The sequence below is a fragment of the Micropterus salmoides genome, unplaced genomic scaffold, assembly GCF_014851395.1.
Source record: "Micropterus salmoides isolate LMB-PRFRI ecotype aquatic unplaced genomic scaffold, ASM1485139v1 Ms_hic_scaffold_9, whole genome shotgun sequence".
NCBI lineage: Eukaryota > Metazoa > Chordata > Actinopteri > Centrarchiformes > Centrarchidae > Micropterus > Micropterus salmoides.
The window spans coordinates 7,694,564-7,712,640 of NW_024044681.1; the positions used below are offsets into that span (position 1 = coordinate 7,694,564).

At 40.0% G+C, this 18,077-nt stretch overlaps 1 long non-coding RNA gene across 3 annotated transcripts in view; it reads right to left on the minus strand.

The window, feature by feature from the left end:
- Nucleotides 1-7,912, minus strand: part of LOC119894955 — a 52,281-nt gene extending 44,369 nt beyond the window's left edge. The window contains exon 1 of one of the 3 annotated variants that reach the window (XR_005443008.1): nt 7,768-7,912. This is a non-coding gene — a long non-coding RNA (uncharacterized LOC119894955). The remainder of the gene's footprint in view (nt 1-7,767) is intronic. The other 2 variants (XR_005443007.1, XR_005443006.1) reach the window with 2 other exon arrangements.
- Between the last annotated feature and the right edge of the window lie 10,165 nt (nt 7,913-18,077).

The window sequence follows — 18,077 nt, forward strand, 5'->3', positions numbered from 1 at the left end:
TTTTTACATTTGTGTAGTTGGCATTTGAAGTGAGATGAAATCCAATACTTACATTTACAGGTAAAATCCGGGGGACGCCATTATTTACGCTGGGACAATCAACCGGCGCGCAATGAATGTCGGGATACCTGGGGGCTGCGAAGGATCCAGCTGTTGGATCCTTCAAACGGAGGAAAAGAAGGCTGCATTTGAAGGAGCCTTCAAAATGGGACAGCCTAGTCGCATCAACTGTGACGTATTCGGTCTTCAAATGCAGCCTTCGAAGGATGCGGTCCCTGAATTCCTTTTCCTTCCATTCGGAACGCCGTGCATCATCATCAAAGCACACGTCAGTTCCGCTGTGTGTTACCCTGGTAACGTAAACACCTGGGATACTGTGGACATTTACTGAAATGAATAATATATATAAAAATTACAAAACTTATGTTTCTATAACTTCTTCTATTTATATTCTTAAAATGCACGTAACTTGTGAATGACTGTGATTGGACTCATTTTCAAGATCTATGCAGCATCATTCTTAAAAAGATTCATATGATCATTGTTTTTATGTTACCTAACCTCTGAAATAATGATGATATTAGTTACAACTACAATAATTACAGAAACAAACTTTTTTGTCTGCTCCATTGTTAGTTTTTGCCAGTCCTATGAGGCGCAAAGGCTTATGGGTAATCTTTCTTTTCAACTTCCTGCGAACTGATGAACCGTTCACTTCTCTACACAGTTCAATGCCCTTTGAAGTGACCATGCTGTCCTCCCTGCGGTTTGGAATCTCACTTAAAATGGCCGAATAAGTCCACTTAGCAGGGAACTAGGAAGAAGGATGAAGGAGATAAAGACACACACTCCTGTCTACATCAGTGGAGCTGAGGTGGAGCAGGTGAATAGTTTCAGGTTTCTGGGAATCAGCATCACGGAGAACCTGACGTGGTCGTCTCACATCTCCACGCTGGTGAAGAAAGCTCAGAGACGACTGTATTTCTTGAGGAAGCTTAAGAAGGCCAAATTCCCACACCAAGTTCTTGTCAGCTTTTACAGAGGAGCAATAGAAAGCATCCTGACTGGAAACATCACTAACATGGGATGTGCACGGCCCAGGACCGGAGGGCTCTGCAGCGGGTGATTAAAACTGCTCAGAAGATCATTGGTACCCATCTCCTGAGCATCAGTGATATCGGTGAGGTGCCTACGCAGAGCCCAAAGGATACTAAAGGACAGCACCCACCCAGCCACGGCCTGATCATCCTGCTGCCTTCTGGGAAGAGATATGGAAGTTTCTGCTGCCGCAGCACCACACTGTAGAGCAGCCCCCCCCCCCCCAAGCTATCAGACTCTTAAACTCTAGTTCATCCTCAGCACTGCTCCACTGATAATAGCTTATTTCTGTTACCATTTTTCATAATTGAATCTTTATTAATGTTTACTGTCTGCTATGTAGCAGAAGGGACTTACAAAACTCAACTTGTATTGTGACAATAAAATCTACCTACCTACAGGGCGATCGGAACGCACTCTTAGAAAAAAAAAACTGTAATATACATTTTTCATGGTATTGGTATAAAATTTTAAATTGGACTAGGTAAGGCTTTATGCTGTGACCCCACTGTGTTTTTCCAAGTCCCAGCTATAGTTGTTACTTACTTTTTGCGTGTTTAAACTTATATTAAACAATTCCAGTAGCACTTAAAGCGATTCTGACTTTCAAGTTAGAAACTTCAGAGTGTTAACTTTTGGAGAAGCCCAAAAACCATGCATATACTCCAAATGTTCAAGAACTGCATTCATTTACTTTGGACGAGCCTTTAAGAGGCGTTTGGCATGAGTTTTACAGGAATGGTAAGAGGTTAAAAAAGTTGTGAGGGTGGGAATGAAAGGTATGAAGAAATCAAAATAAAATTATAATTAGTTTAAATGACACTAAATAATTGTAAGATCTACATCTTACCTCCAAAAGCTCACCTTTTCAGGACGTACTTTCCATAACCATCAACATTTCTGAGAAGTAATGCTGGGGTTGTGAGCATGTTTCTTTATGGACTCCGGGTGTCCAAAAAAAATAAAAATGACAACACACTCCCCTCATGTAAAGCTGCATGACAGCCCGCGGTGTGATGGAGGATGAAACAGGAATCAGCAGGACTGTGTGCGTGTTGAGGTTCAGATATGATACAAGCGCTCTGTCAGTCATATATAATGCAGAAAAAAAAGCATGCAGCAGCTTACACACACACACACACACACGCTACTGGAAGGGTGTGTGCACGTGCAGCATCAAGGTGTGTATTTTCAACTGTGTATCTAGCTATCATTGTGCGCTGTGGTACAGCATGTGTGTGCAAAGACAAACATTTATTTACATATTTACAACATATATTAAGTAATTTTGTAACGTGTGTGTTCACTTTCTCGTGATTAATGTGGATAAATCATTCAACTGTACATATGTACGTGCATTAATATTTGTCTTTGTGTGTTTACATTTGAATGTGTTTGCAACTTTACTTAAACTTGTGCCAGTTTTTACCCCGAGTATAAATTATTAAAGCACACACACCAGCGTGATTCTGTGCATGTGCAAGTCAGCGTGTGTGTGTGTCCAGCTGACAATTTGATCAATACATAAACTTATGGTTTATTGATCAGGGATATTAATTATGAACGTTGTGTTTAAAGATTCACGGAGCCTCTGATGATAAAATATTAACCTGCAGTACACAATAAAAAATAATATATATATGAATGTTGTTAGTGTGATCATCAGGTTTAACTCTATTGTCTGTTTTATTGTCATGTGAATGAAATAAAACAATTTCCTGGTAGTAGAGCAGCTTGAGCCGAGCAGCGCATGTTTCCAGATTATTTCCTATTCCTATTTTGTATAGCGTCTTGTAGTAATGCGTCTGTATCGATCTGTTATGGCTGAAGGTTTGGACCAGAACCAGTCTCTCTAGCATAAACAAAATAAATGAGCAAAGACTCTGCGGCTCCTGTCAGTGTAGTTGTACGAATTTCTGAACTCTGTCATATGGTGTAGAAGATACCATTTGTGATTGCAGGGGTATTATGAAAGTGTCTTGCACAAAAGTGTAGATACTGTGATTTACTGCAAATGCATTGCATGCATAAATTTAGAAAATCACACTGCATCAAAACAGTTTTTGTAAATCTTAAATAAAGTTAATAAAATTAAATGGACTTAAATATTTACAAAAAATAACTATTAAATTCCTCCCTGAATTCAACAATATATAAAATGATACACATTGATTCACTTGTAAATATCTGCAATATTTACATTATTTTCCCCATTATTGTTTTTAATGGCTAGTGACTGGAGAAAAAAAAAAGAAAAAAAAAAAAGGCCAGTTTGGGGAAATCAGATGGCCATCTAAGGTGTTTCCTTTGTGTGGGGTGGGAGGATGGTGGGGGAAGTGAACATGACGTCTGTGGGTGAAGAGTCCTGGGGTTCGTCATTGATTTTTCATCAATTTTGGGGGCAAAATTACTCTAAAAAGTTGATTCTGTGTTAAGTTATACTTTTCTCTATCCATGAAGTGACAAAACTCAACCTTATAAAATCTGATTGTGGTTTCTGAAGCCACAGAGCCAGCTCTTGTCATATTTCAAATCATCAAAGTTAAGTCCAGCCCAAACATTAAATGTAATGCCGAACCACAGCAGAAAATTACCTTCTCAGGGTCACTAATCCCTCTTTCACACAGCAGCTGCCCTGAGGTCGAGCATATTAGACGACACATTTGGACGCAGGAAGTGCATAATGAAGCCCAACGCATCCTAAAAGGTTTTTAATAGCCTGAAAGACATTGATCTGTGTGCTAATAAAACAGACTCCTCATTGTTCCTTTGAGCCCAATAATCAGCTGTAATAATAAAACCTGTTTCACAGGGATGTGGGGGTCTTATTCTAATGTAGCCCTATTTTAGATCATACCAGCTGTACTGCTTACTGTACATGTATGGGTCATTGATTAATTGGTTTAATTATGCACTTGATAACACAGCTCTGAAAGTGGCTGACATCAGTACCCAAGAACTCCCTCAAAACTTTACAACTAACTAGGTCAGTTATTTTCACATATGGTGTTACTTTCTTCAGACGAAACTAAAGGAAATGTATTCGTCAACGACCTCCCCCCCCGACGAAGACGAGACGGCGACAATGTCCTTAAACGCTGACTGTGACTATATTAACATGCAATATTGTTGACTAGACTAAAATGTAATTCATAAAATAAAAATGTTAATAAAGTCTCTCTTTTTGTCAGTATAATAAAGGAGACCAGTGGAACAACCTGCCAGTCCATATCAGAACCGCTCCAACTCTCAAACGTTTAAAAATAAAAAAAAAACATGTCTTTTCTTTGGCATTTCCTTTAAGTCTGTTATTATTCCTGGCAATTTTAATATCACTATATCGTATAATGTATATTATAATATTTTATTGCTGTACTTTTACTGTGTAAGTATTGTCTTGTCATTGTATTTTAACCCGTGAAGCACCTTGGTTGCTTTAAGTGTGCTATATAAATAAAATTTATTAGACATTGAGACAATATATTACAGGCCATATTTTCTCCCTCTAAATTTTCACTTGAACAGTGTTCATTCAGCAGTATTTTTTTCTTCCTGTGCTTTGAATGTTGGCCGACCGACGCCTGGTGCGCGAGGAAAAAGTTCCTGTGGAGCATTAGCGGTTGTAGACCAATTTCATTAAGGGGGCCAGACTGAGGCCAGTTGTTTTGTCAGAGGGGCCCATTCAGTCCGGAACAAAAGAGACAAAGGCAACGTTCAAGCTTTCAAAATGTCTTGTTTAGTTTATAATGTAATGTTTTAATAACTTACAGTTATTTGGTTCAGTAACAGGATCTTTTCGGTAACTTATAGTATATAACTTATACTCTAGTGTACTAGACATTCTCTGGATCCCAGTTTGTATTTTGTATCCCACTATAATTTTTGTTAGGAAACAACAAACTTCTCTATAATCACCCCTGTTATTGGTCCTGATGTGAAGTAGGGGAGACCAGGGGCAATTGTAATGTACTCAATTTCTCCAAACAGAAACAAGCTAGAGTTTGATACAAGATTAAGACTAAATTTTAAAATGGCTGACAAAATGAACTCGTCACATATGGTCATTTTCTGATCTGGCACCTCTGTGGTTAAGGTTTGATTTAGTTTATCATTATTATATACAAAAATAAATCCTGACTGTTGGTAGGAAATATCATGGGACAACAGAAGAGTCAACATTCGTTTTTGTTTTAAAAAGATGTAGGGTTAAAATTCCACTTCCATTTCATGGCATGCCACACTTCAGATAAAGCATAAATCTTTGTGTCACTTGTCAAAGTTTGTTTTAGGGTGTCAAATGGTTCGTTGTGGCTCGCTGTGGCTAAAAACACCCATTGCAACTGCGGTTCTACTTGGCGGTTCCCATCAGCCATCAAGTACCAATGTGTGTTTTACACTGTCAGGCCTCACGGGGCAGTAATGAGCCCATCAGGCTTTAGTGCACCATGAGGAGAAGGAGCGCCACACCAGAAAACTTAATTGCACAAGTGACACTACAGTGAGATTTGTTTTTTAATAAAGGTTTTACAAGAGAAAAGACTGAAAGGTTGAAGACTGACTGGTTGGTTTGGAAAATGCATGTTTATTTAACTTTTATTTATTTTTTTACCTCAGATAAAGAGCAGCACACAGCCTGTTTCCTAGGTTTTTCCTGTGGGAACCATACGGGGATAACTTGACCTTCACTTAACCACTGGTGATTATTTGATGTGTATAATAATGATAATAAATCTACCTAATGTCTTTGCACAGATTGTAAATTGATAACATGTTTTGTTTCAGGACTCAACAAATCCCAATTTGTTCTCCCAGCTCACTGTTGATGTCATGAAACTCTGTATAACATTAAATTACCGACATGATGTAAAGATAACTTACTCAAGTAAATGGCTCATTGTTCACATGTTTGAGATTTTTTCCTCTCCGCCAGTTGCATTTGATGGTACAACATAAAACACTAACTTTTTTGCTCACTAACCAATGTGGCTAGTGGCTTTCGAAAGTTACCATTTTTACTAGCCACAGAAAATTATGTTTTTTGAAAACATGTTGTCTATTAAGATAAACACATTAAAAGAGTACCGTTTTATTGTAAATACTGAAAGTGCTGCATCAGAAACAATTTTTATATTAAAAAAAATCCACAATTAAGGGAACAGGATTAAAATTTTATGTAGGCCTATCTCAGTTTTGGGCACTTTGGAGTGTTTGTTTCTGCATTTCCTCAGAGCTCTGACTGGATTTATTCTCATCATCATGAAGCTCTCGTCGCTCTGAGTAACTGGAACCTGAAACAAGTACACAAGTCTTTATTTTTTCAGATTATCCCATTACAAATGCATCTTCTGCTTTCCTACATGGCATGATTACTTTTATTAAAAGACAGAATTATCTCTGGAAAGGTAATCGTGATATGACATGACATAAGGGCAGCCCTGCTAGTAGTAACACCACGATCCTTAATCATAAAGATCTCTGTAATTTTGCAGCACTTCCCTCCTGCCTTATCTCTGTCTCCGCTCTGCCTTTTTTCCTCCACACTGCTCGACCACGCACACTCGCGTACTGACGTTGCGCACAACGCAGTGTTGTGTGTGCATTCGACCAGACAGATCATACCATCAGGTTAAAACAAGAAGGGAGGCTGACGGTCTACAGGTCTGGGGGACTGTGGCTGTCCCGTGACAGACTCAGCTTTTTGTTTGATAAAGTCTGGATTTCATATTTGGCACGTGCATCGCAGGAAAGAGTGAGACGCGCCTGTTGTCTGGGGTCTCCTATTAAAAAAAAAGCTTGCTATCGCTGGTGAAGTTGATAATTGACAGCAGGCTAAAACAGCCCTCAGTCCGACGGCCAGTCCGCTAGTTTAATCTCAGTTACATTTATTCATCGACACTTTTATCCAAAGCGACTTACAATTGCTATGTCAGAAGTCGCACGCTTCTGGAGCAACTAGGGGTTAAGTGTCTTGCTCAGGGACACAATGGTGGATATGTCACAGTGGGGGATTGAACCCGGGTCTCTCACACCAAAAGGTATGTGTCTTATCCATTGCACAATCCCCACAGCATCTTTTTGTTTACAGTGTTGTCGGCCAAGACAATAGGCTTCACGAATGGACCAATGAGCAAACACTACTACTCATGGGAGTTGTAGTGTCAAATTGCAATTCGATTGTCATTTCAGATGCCTTTTGAAAAGACTACAATTTTTCAACATGGCTAGTGGGAGTGTCCCACATTTGGCGGGTTGGTGAGTGTTAATGTCAAGCTCTGATAACAAAGTCCTAAAAGTATTTTAAAATAAGCTAATAAACTACCAAAGCTTGTGTATAATCCTGAAACCTTACAGAAATATTCAGTTTGAGCTTTGTTTTAGCTAGCTATACCTGCAAGCCAGTGTTCGCTAACTTACTGTACATTAACATGAAAGCTAAGATACAAACATTGGCAATACAAAAAAGGAAAGGTAGGTTAAAGAAATGAAAAAAAAAGGACTCACATTTCTGTCCAGAAAGCCGTCAACATAGTTACTTACATTAATGTGTCAGGATTGGTGTATGGTGAGCAGGTTGGTGGACCCAAATACAGGAAACAGATACTGGCAGGTTCAGTTTGATGATTTATATAAGAAAAGAAAAAAAAAAAAACAATAAGCGAGCACACTTACTAGTTGAGTTGCTGAGTCCAAAGGAACCAAGATAAACAAGCCAAAACGAACACAGTAATCCAACAAAGTACAGATCCAAATGAGGCAGGTCACAGGACACAACTACACACATGACTGAGACAGAGCATCACAAGCCACAATGACCAGACAAAGACTGAGGGAAACAAGCAAGCATATACACCCAGGGTTAACGAGCTGGAGAGGATACACAGGTGAGAGACATGAGACTAACGAGACACAGGCAGGCAGAGAGAGAGAGACAGGCGCTTCTGGAGTAACAGACAGAATACAGGTTACTGAACACTAAACACAGACATTAAAGGGGTACTTTGCGATCCAATACACTTTTTGTTAAATTCAGCAAATATTTCCTCATGGGTAGTTAGCTCTCTGTTTTTCGTGTGCTCTGAAAAAAAATCCGGTTTTCCTACACAGCCCTGGGTCTGTAAATTGATCACAAACAAAGCTGCTCGGAGCGAGCAGCAGGTGGTGGTGGCGCGCTCGAAGCAGTGGGAGAGAGAATGTAAACAAACAGCGGTACATTCAAACATGCTGGACTTCTTACGGGACTTTAGCTGTGAAGATGACTGAGAAATAGCCACAGAGGGAAAGGTCTAAGTAATTGTGAGACAAGTTATATGACCAGGCGAGGGGAAGACCTGTGTTAATATCTGTGAGGGGTTTCAATGCTGGATAAATCTACGAGATTTGAAAGGAACGTTAGTTTTGCTGTTCCACATAAACGACAGCTTCAGTATTACTGTCTTGTCTGTCTGTTGTCATGTTTGTGACAATCCCAGCTGGTTAGCTTTGTTAGCTTAGCCGCAGCGGTCAGAGTGTGTGCTAGAGGAGAAATAGACTGAGCGTGTGTGTGAACCGGTGTAAACAGAGCTCAGGTGAATAGAGAGAAACGGATCAGCAGTAAGGCTTGTTCAGCAGTAAATGTACAGTAGACGTTACAGAGGCTGGTGAATAAAGACTGCAGCTTCTCCGGACTAAAGAGGAGCTCCTGCGTGTTGCTGCCAACTGTTGAATAAAGAGTGAAGGAGGTTAGCCCCAAAGTTAGCACTGACTTCGGCCCTGTCGCTCCTGTGCTTTCCAACCCTTTTCAGTCACTAGTTTTTTACTCTGTTGTGTTTTGGATGCTGCGTTTGTGAGCTTACACATATTGTTTGTTTGGTGATGTTTGTCCACTAATTGTTAATTATTGAAGTTACTCTCGATAATCTTACCGATAAATAAACTAGACTCCGTGTCTTAGATTTAAAAGTATTTTGCTTCACTACATATTTAAATATTGACAGGCTTGTGGTCACACACCTTCTACAGTGCTGCTAAAACATGCCCTCTTATTGACGCTAACGTGCTCTCGGACAGCAGACGCTGTGTATTATGCTATATTTCAGCAGAGTAGGACTGGTTTGTTTGTTTATCAACAAACTCTGCAGAATCGCATAGTATCCCTTTAACTAAGACACAGAACTAAAATGGAGGGCTAACCCTAAGATACATGACAGGAAACACACACTGAAAGACCAACAACACAGATAGGCTACAAACAAACCCAGGGACAACAGACTGAGACTAACAGGTTGCCAAAAGGCCAAGAATCAAACAACAAAGACAACAACTAGAACTGGACAAACAGGCAAACCGAATAATAAGCTTAATGAGGACAGAACAGACTGAAGCAGAATGATCAAACAAAAATTTACACCTAGCAGACAGACAGAACCGAAGCATGAATCTACGGAAACATCAGACAGGAACAGAACCGAACAAGAACTAAGCCAGACACCGAAATATATAGGACAGATCAGACCAGAACAACCACACAGAACAAGCAGAAGACAGAACAACAAAGACCAACTCCACAAGGCACAAACAGACAGGACCAGATCAAAATGCAAACACACACTGAGATGACTGGATACAAGACAACAGACAGACTGAAACCCCAAACCTTACAGACCAAACAACAGATACCACACTGATCAAAAAGTAAACTCACAGCGAACTAAACTCCACAGAACAGATGACAGGACTAAAATGCAGATACAAAACCAAAACCTCTGGATCAAGAACCAAAACCCAGAAACAAGCATCAAAAGACAGAGAGGGAACGGCCAAAATAATATAACACAGACAACCTCAGGACAGGATCGTGACAAAGGGCCTCTCTCAATCTGTGTTCTTGTGAAACGTGATCTTTTGTGGCCTAAGTACCGTCCAAATACACAAGTTATCATTTTGGCAAGAACGGTTAAAAATCCCGGAAATGTTCTTGACACGCCCGTTTTACCAAGGATGCATCGGCTGGTAACTTGTGTGAACTTGACGGCAAATATATCCTGGGATTCATTTTGGCATTCAAGCGAGGGACTGAAAGAAGCTGAGAGTGAGGCCAACAACAGAACGTTTTGTATAATTTTCGTACGTTATTTCATCACTAAATCCACTTCTGAGAAGATTTGAGGCGAGAAATCAGCTATGTAGATGTCGAATATTGCAAGTTCATTCTTCCAAGAACGTTCTCCCCAAGAACACAAGTCCATTCTTTGCATTGTTGGTTTTGAGAAACACCCAATATGTCTCACATGCGCATCTGGGAAACTCAACCTATTACATTTGCCCCTTTCCTAAAAGATTTTTAAAAACGTATATTATTGTGTAGTTTTTCTCTTAACAGTCGATATGGGAAGCAGTTGATAGACATGTTGCTTGTGTTGTGGTACTCGAGAACAATCTTGGTCTCGAGACCGGTCTTAAGACCTCTATTCGATGGTCTTGGTCTTGTCTCAGACTCGACCGCATTTGTACTCGGTCTCGTCTCGGTCTCGGACATTGAGGACTCAGGATTTTATTTCAAGACCGGTCTAGACCATAACTTTGGGAAGATCACTAATTTGCTTTTGCATTTTTGGATTTATTTGTTAACATCCTAACTTTGATTGGATGTAAAACGTATTGCTTGCAATGCAACCAATAACCCTAATTAAAAATGTGTTGTTACCGTTAACGACTGTCCCCCCTCCGCGCGATGGTCAGTATAGAAAAGGAGCGTTGGATAAAGATGCTTACGTTGATTTCAGCTTTTAGTGTTTGTACGTGGGCGTTTTAATGGGAATGTGGATCTTTCAGATCAATCTGAGAAGTACCTCTGATCTCATTTCACATTTTATTGTGTGTCATGTAACGTGGGGAACTGGTCTTGGTCTTGACTCGCCCTCCCTTGGTCTTGGTCTCGACATGGTCTTGACTACAACACTACATTTGTGTTGGTGGAGCTTCTTAAGATTTAGCCATTGTGAAGGCTTTCCTGTCAACAATCGGAGCATAACCAGAATGTTTTTTTTTAAAATACGATGAGAAAATAAATGCTCAAACACAAAAAGGACTCCGGTTCCCATCACAAATAAATTCTTTAGGTCACTTCCTAAAACGCATGGGGTTTTGGGTGGAAACGCAGTCTGATATTACAAACCACCTGCAGTAATTTGGCTCAGGCCATAATGCTGTAAGTGTGTTTTACAAGCAGCGTGGCTGAATATTTCATCCCCTTCACCCCTCTGGAGTATAAATCCAGCTCAGAGTTTTGACTCTGCAGCTTCACGAGTCAGCTGACTACTTAAACAGGCTTGTCCTATCATCATGGCATTTTTGTTTACCTTTCACCTGTGTGTGTGTGTGTGTGTGTTTTTGCATGTGTGTGTCTGTGAGTCTCAGCAGGTTAAGCAAACCAATTACAGCTGGCCCGGCGCTCGCCTGCTTCCGTCTCAGCTGTTACTGAGGGAATGTGCAGTGAAAGCAGCCATAAATGGGAGCAAAACTCTTCTGAAGCAAAATGTTTTTGCTGATTTCAGCATCTCAGCTCTAAGCACAACAAATTGTGTATTCCCCCTCCTCCAACCGGTTTCCCTTACACATACTGTTTCTGACTTTTCCTCTAAAGAAATATATGTCTGTATGCTGTATCCCAAATCTCCCATGTCTTTTTTTTTTTTTTATTTTATTTTTTTAACTATTCAAGATCTACATATACGAATAAAAAATCAGCATCAGCTTTGTCTGTTTTTTGATGTTCTGTTGAGGCAACACCTGAAAGCTTTAACATTCACTCTTCTGGACATCTGCTATCTGCACGGTAAGTGATGCGTTTTATGTTCATGTAAACAAAATAAAAGAAACTGGGAAGTGAGTTTGGTGGCAACAGAAAGAAAGAAAGAAAAGACCACCTATAGAAACTCAAAGTCTGCCTGGGGAGAGTCTCAGAGAACCAATATGACGTGCAAAGTGGGGGCAAGCCAAGCTAGCCTTGGCGCTAGCGAGCGAGGCTACTGTGCTTACCATCAGCCTTAACAAATAACGCAAAATACTTTTTGATAAACACATGGGGCTTTAGTAAGAGAGGTATTCCTTCTTTGGAGGGTAGTGTCTTTTGTTTAGTCTTTCCAAAATCCAATACACAAAAGCCAAAGTGTGAGAAATGGATTAAATGGTCAGTTTGTCTGCTCTGGCATAATCTGCAAACGTTAGCATGCCTGGCTAATTAGCGTACTACCTACGATAGTAACCTAGATGGAAGACAGTGGTGCCTGTGGCTGAAAACCATTTCTTTGTTTTCTATCCAGTTCTCTCCTTCTGTCTTACACCCTCCCTGCCTCCAAGAGATGGTGAGTGGTAAAAAGAGAAAAGCAGAGGGGGAGGAAAGAGAGGGAAAAGAGGAAGAGAGGGGGCAGGAGGCAGAGAAGCCATCTTATAACTGAGTGACCTGGAAATGTCAGAGATGAGGAGCAAGAGTTTCTATAAGACACACACACACACTTATTCTCTCTAACTCACACTAATACAAATTTAGACACTTTCATACAGTTTCTTTCACATTCATGAACACACACATTTTTCAGGGTGAGACAGCCCTGCAGGTGGTTCTCCTTCTCTTGTAAAAGGACTTTTGCCTTTGAAGTAAGTGAAGCAAAATCAAAAGGGATCTAAGCAGGAAAGTTGTATTACATCAGCTGTGAGAGATGTTCGCACGCCGGCGGCCCCACATGGCGAGGAGAGGTAAGTGCTGAAGAATGTCATCACCCAGACATGATACACAGTGATTAAGCTGTTCAAATATTTTTCAGTCTGTACAATTTTACAATTTTATCTATTCTTATTTAATATTAGGTGCATTGTAACTAGAACTGTGTAATTTTTATGTAATTTTTTTTTAAATTAATTTATTTTTTTAACCTCTGTGGTTTGGGTTTTGTATCTACATTTTACTTCTGTCATCTGTTCCGCTGAGTTTAGTTCACTGTGTTTACTTATTGATCAGTTCGGCATCTGTTGTTTAGTCTGGGTTATCATTTATCTGGTTATTATCTGCCAGCTGGTGTTTAGGGGTGTTTTGGTATTTTCCTTATTACTGTTCTGTTCCTTGTTGAGTGTTGTCCTGTTTCCTGGTTGGTCCTGTCTCTGTTCCCTACCCTGGTCTGTGTAACAGCTGGTCCATGTTTTCTGATTTGGGGTTTTGTTCCTGGTCTTGTGTTCTCTGTTTAGGCTCGTTAATTCCATTGTTCATTTGCAGGTTCAGTTTTGCTCATTTGTAGCTGTCTGTCTTGTATCCAACCTGGTCTCATGGGATATACGTACCTCTGACTACATTTTTGCAGCTCCACAATTACGACACACACGTAAACTAAATAACAAACTGATTTATTAATAAGAAAAATAAGCAAAACCCATGGTGTAGGGAGTGGATCCGGGTAGATAAATAAATCACTTAAAAAATCAGACTACAAAGGTCAAGTTGTTATGGCCGTTTTGCAGTGAAAAAAGTCCATATTTTGCTTGGTTAAGGTACTGTGACGGCCCCCTCTGCAGGGGTTCATACTGCTATCCATATGCTTTCTGTCTCCAGGGCTGCAGACCTGATTGGCAGGGTAATCAGCAGCATGGGACACATTTTTCTTATGAATAAATCAATTTGTTATTTAGTTTACCCGTGTGTCGCCCGTTTTTGTTACAGTCCAAGAGCTGGGCTGTGACAGTACATACACATGTTCACTACTGTAAAATAGTATATTTAAATAAAAGTATAAAAGTTGAGGTTTAGGCCTTTTTAATAATAAAAATTAAAAAGTCAACCACAGTGTTCCATTACTGTCCGTCTCTTTAGCACCCCCAGTGGACATTTGTTTCTCAAAACTGTGGCAAAATGTACCTGAGGGTACACAATTGTGGAGCTGCAAAAATGTAGTCAGAGGTACGTATATCCCATGAAACCAGGTTGCTTGTATCTTAGATTTAGCCCTGCATTTTAGTTCTGCGTCTTAGTTAAAGTCTTTATATTTACTCCTTGTTCTGTGTTTACATTATTTGTCTTTGTCCTCTCTGTGTTCTGTTTAACCCTTGCTTCAGTCTGTTTTCCCTGTTGGTTGTAGTTTATTGGTGATCTGTCTGCTTGTGTCTGGATTAGTTTGTTATTTACAGTATATTATTCTGATCTGTTACTTCTTACTTTGATTATGTCTGTGTTTAGTCTTTAGTAACCTGTATCCTGTCTGTTACTCCAGAAGCGCTCTGCCTGTCTGTCTCTCTGTTCTCCCTTGATCCCTGTGTATAAATGTTTGGTGTTTCTGTTCATTCCCTGTCCGGTCATTGTAGCATGTGTATGCTCTTTCGTGAGATGTGTGTTTTGCCAGTGTCTGTGACACATTGAGTTCAAAAATCTCTTTTACGAGAGATCCGGCCAAGGTAACAGCCATACATACACGCAACATATTAAAATGCAACATATACAACATGACAAAATTCACAATAAAACAAAAATATCAACAAGAAAAAAGCTATTCAAAAACAATGGCCTCTCAAGAAAAACAACCACATTCTTAATGACGCTCTAAAATTTATCAATTCATATCATTTTATATTGAAATAGACGTCTCTACTTTGAGATCTTTTTGCAAATTATTCCATACCCGGGGTGTATAGTCTGCAAGTGCAGTTTTTCCCAGATCTGTCAAAACCCGGGGTACATTGAAAAGCAACCACTTGGAGGAGAGTAGCTGGTAACTAGCAGAACATAGACAGAGAGGTAAGCTGGAAGTTTACCAATCGTTGCTTTATATATAAAAATACACCAGTGCTGTTGTCTGTGGGTGGTCAGTGATTTCCAACCCACTAAATCATAAAGAATGCAATAGTAAGTGAGGGAATTTACATTTGTAATAAAACGTAGAGATGCATAATACACATCAAGGCTGTAAGATGGAGGAGGCTGCGTGCATATACAACAGACAGAAAAGTAGCTTCCACAAGTGTTTTTGGCATTAAATTTAAAGCTAGATTTATTTCTAAAATAAAAGCCAATCGTCAACTTGAGTTTTCTAACTAGATTAGCAATATGTACATTGAATAAAAGTTTGTCGTCTATCCATATACCCATATAATTTGGTAACAATTGGTAAGAAAAAAACAAAGTTCTGAGACAGTTTTTTGATTTACAGTTTAAACAGCTTTGATTTCCTGTTTGTCTGTAGATAAATTTCACATTTTGGCATGTTCAGCAGAATGAAAGTTTCTCTGCACTAACTAATTAATTAGAATAAATTAATTAGTTTAAAATTGCACATTGTCTCCATTTTATTCAAGTACCAAGCAACAAAATAAAATTAAGTTTAAACAAGACTAAGAGTCTACAGCCATGCAAGTTTAATTTTGTGGCAATCCATGTAGTACAGGTGGAGAGGTTTCACTGGATGAATAAATGAAAACTTTGACCTGCTGGTGGCACTAGATTATACGTCAGGGATAACCAAAGCCAGCAGGATTTATCCTCAGGGAACCATGAATACCTGTACAAAACTTCATGGCAGTCCATCAAATAGTTGTTGAGAAATATTTCTGGACAAAAGCCGCCCCAGCAAACAAGATTTCCATCTGAATTCCCAGCGTGACGAGGTCAAATTTCATGTTTAGTGTCATGATTCTAATCAGCCCTGCGATGGACTGGCGACCTGTCCATGGTGTACCCCGCCTTTCGCCCAGTGTCAGCTGGGATCGGCTCCAGCCCCCCCGCGACCCTGTACACAGGATAAGCGGTTAACGATGGATTCTAATCAGCTTATTTTTATCTCCATATAGTCTTCTGTGTCTGTGAGGGCTGACAGAGCTCAGAAAGACCTGATACCATAAGCGGAAATAGCATGGGTGCATGGGGGCGGCCTACTCAGGGCCCAGGATAGGTAGGGCCCCGCTACGTGGGCTAAAATTGCTTGTAGAAACAACAAGAGAATTGGGCATAGGAAATATGCACTGTCAAAATAACGGTGCAGCCGCTCATATCAAATGAAACAGGCGCTTCTAAGTGTTTCAGCAGCGGAGTGTGCAGCCTGCCCCACATTAATGACTTGTTTTTAATATGTCCTTTTTATGCTTCTACTACCTTCTTTACAGCTCAGCTCTATGTGACCCGCTTTTGTTGCGATCTGCTGATCCCACAGGAGGCATTTCAGAATAAGCCATAAGCAATTTTACCTGCCTGACTTTGCTGACATGTTTAGATTTTGTCTATTTAGAGATAAGTGCTTGCTTTTTGACCTTCTACTATGATTAAGTAGGATAAATAATTAAATTATTTCTTTTTTGTCTGTTTTAACTGTGTTTATTGTTTGAAAATGGCGTCGTATTCTCTCCAGAGAGGAGCGGAGAGACACTTCTGGTGTGAGCACAAGCATTGACTAGAGTGGCTGCGATCAGCTTTGGCAGCCACGACACAGACGGACTCAGTGGATTTTCAGTGAGTCCTTGGTCATGTAAACTTAGTATAAATTACTTTGTAGAAGGTGGGCCTCGTAATAAAGCACTGCGCTGAGAGTCTAGCTCCGCCCCCTCCGATACTCTTAATGGTTAACACGCAAGTTTAGTGACAAAGGGGTTGTCGGTTCAGATCCTATCCAAGTACTTGAAACATGTAAAAAAACACACGTTCAAGTAAAACCAAGGACCAAGAAGTAAAAAAAAATAAAAAAATCCATTGTTTTCGTGCAGCTCTGGAGGAGCGTTTTTTACCACAAGATTGTCCAGCACCACATTTATATCCAGAATAATTATGAACAGTCAGTGTCAAAGGCTGAGTTTTATGGTAATGCAGGCTTGTTGGCTTAATATGTTTAAAGCCTGGAAAATTAAAACCCCAACACGCTGTACAGGGAGTTTGCCAGCAGAACCTCACAAACAGAATGACCTATGAGTCATTACAAAGCTTTGGCCTGAAAAATAACCACAACTGAACCCACACGTTTTGTGCCCCTATCTGCACAGTAAAAAGCACTCTCTTTCGAATTGCATTAAAGCCTTTTTTGATAGCGGGGATGCTATTCAGAAAGCACTTCCACAACATGATGTGAAGAACACAAAAGACTGTAGCACTAAGAAGGTAGTTTTGGTCTGATGAGTTGTTTTTCATAGACCGTTATGAAGGCAGGAACAAGCGGGACTGAAGCTGTTCTAAATTTGTTCCATTATTATTATATTTATTTTATTTCAATAGATTTTATTTTTGTGACATGACAAAGAAACAGCTTCAGAACAGGCTGTAGTCATGTGCAAACATTTTCTAATTAGCACTAAGCACAAAGTACAGAGGCTGATGGGAATGTCCTTGGATTGTGAGGTACAGTATAAAATCAAAAACCAAAGTAGTGGACAAATTAAAATATTGACCTGATGACGGCGCTGGATGAAAAGTCAGAGGATCATAAAGGTTATTACAATTCATCCTCTGGAGACCATAAACGTCTGTGCCAACAGCTGTCCATTAATGAGACATTTCAGAAAACAGACTTATCAACCTCGAGGTGGCACAAGAGGAAAAGTCAGGAGATAAACCAAAGTCAGTAAGTCAAGTAAATGTGCCAGTCTATTTAGTAGATGTAGAGATGTGTCACAGGATATGTAAAATATTTGATCTTTTGGTGGCGCTACAAAAAAGGGGAATCACCAAAGTCATCAGTGGCCTGTACTACGAAGCAAGATAACTGGCTTATTCAGGTAACTTCAGGAGTAAGTTGGTGACGTCGGGTGTAACTTGCCGGTCAACCCGCACTACGAAAGGTGGATAGGTGTTAACCGAGGTCTGTTGCCATGGCAATTTACACCGCATCTCTAAACTGCTCCGAGCAGGTTTTGTTCGTGGTTAACTCGAGGTTACTCTGCACGTGGACCACACACCACATCTGTACTCGGTGTTAATGATGAGAAGTAGGATATTAATACACACCACTTGATAAAATAGGCTATGTTTAGATTTCATCCTG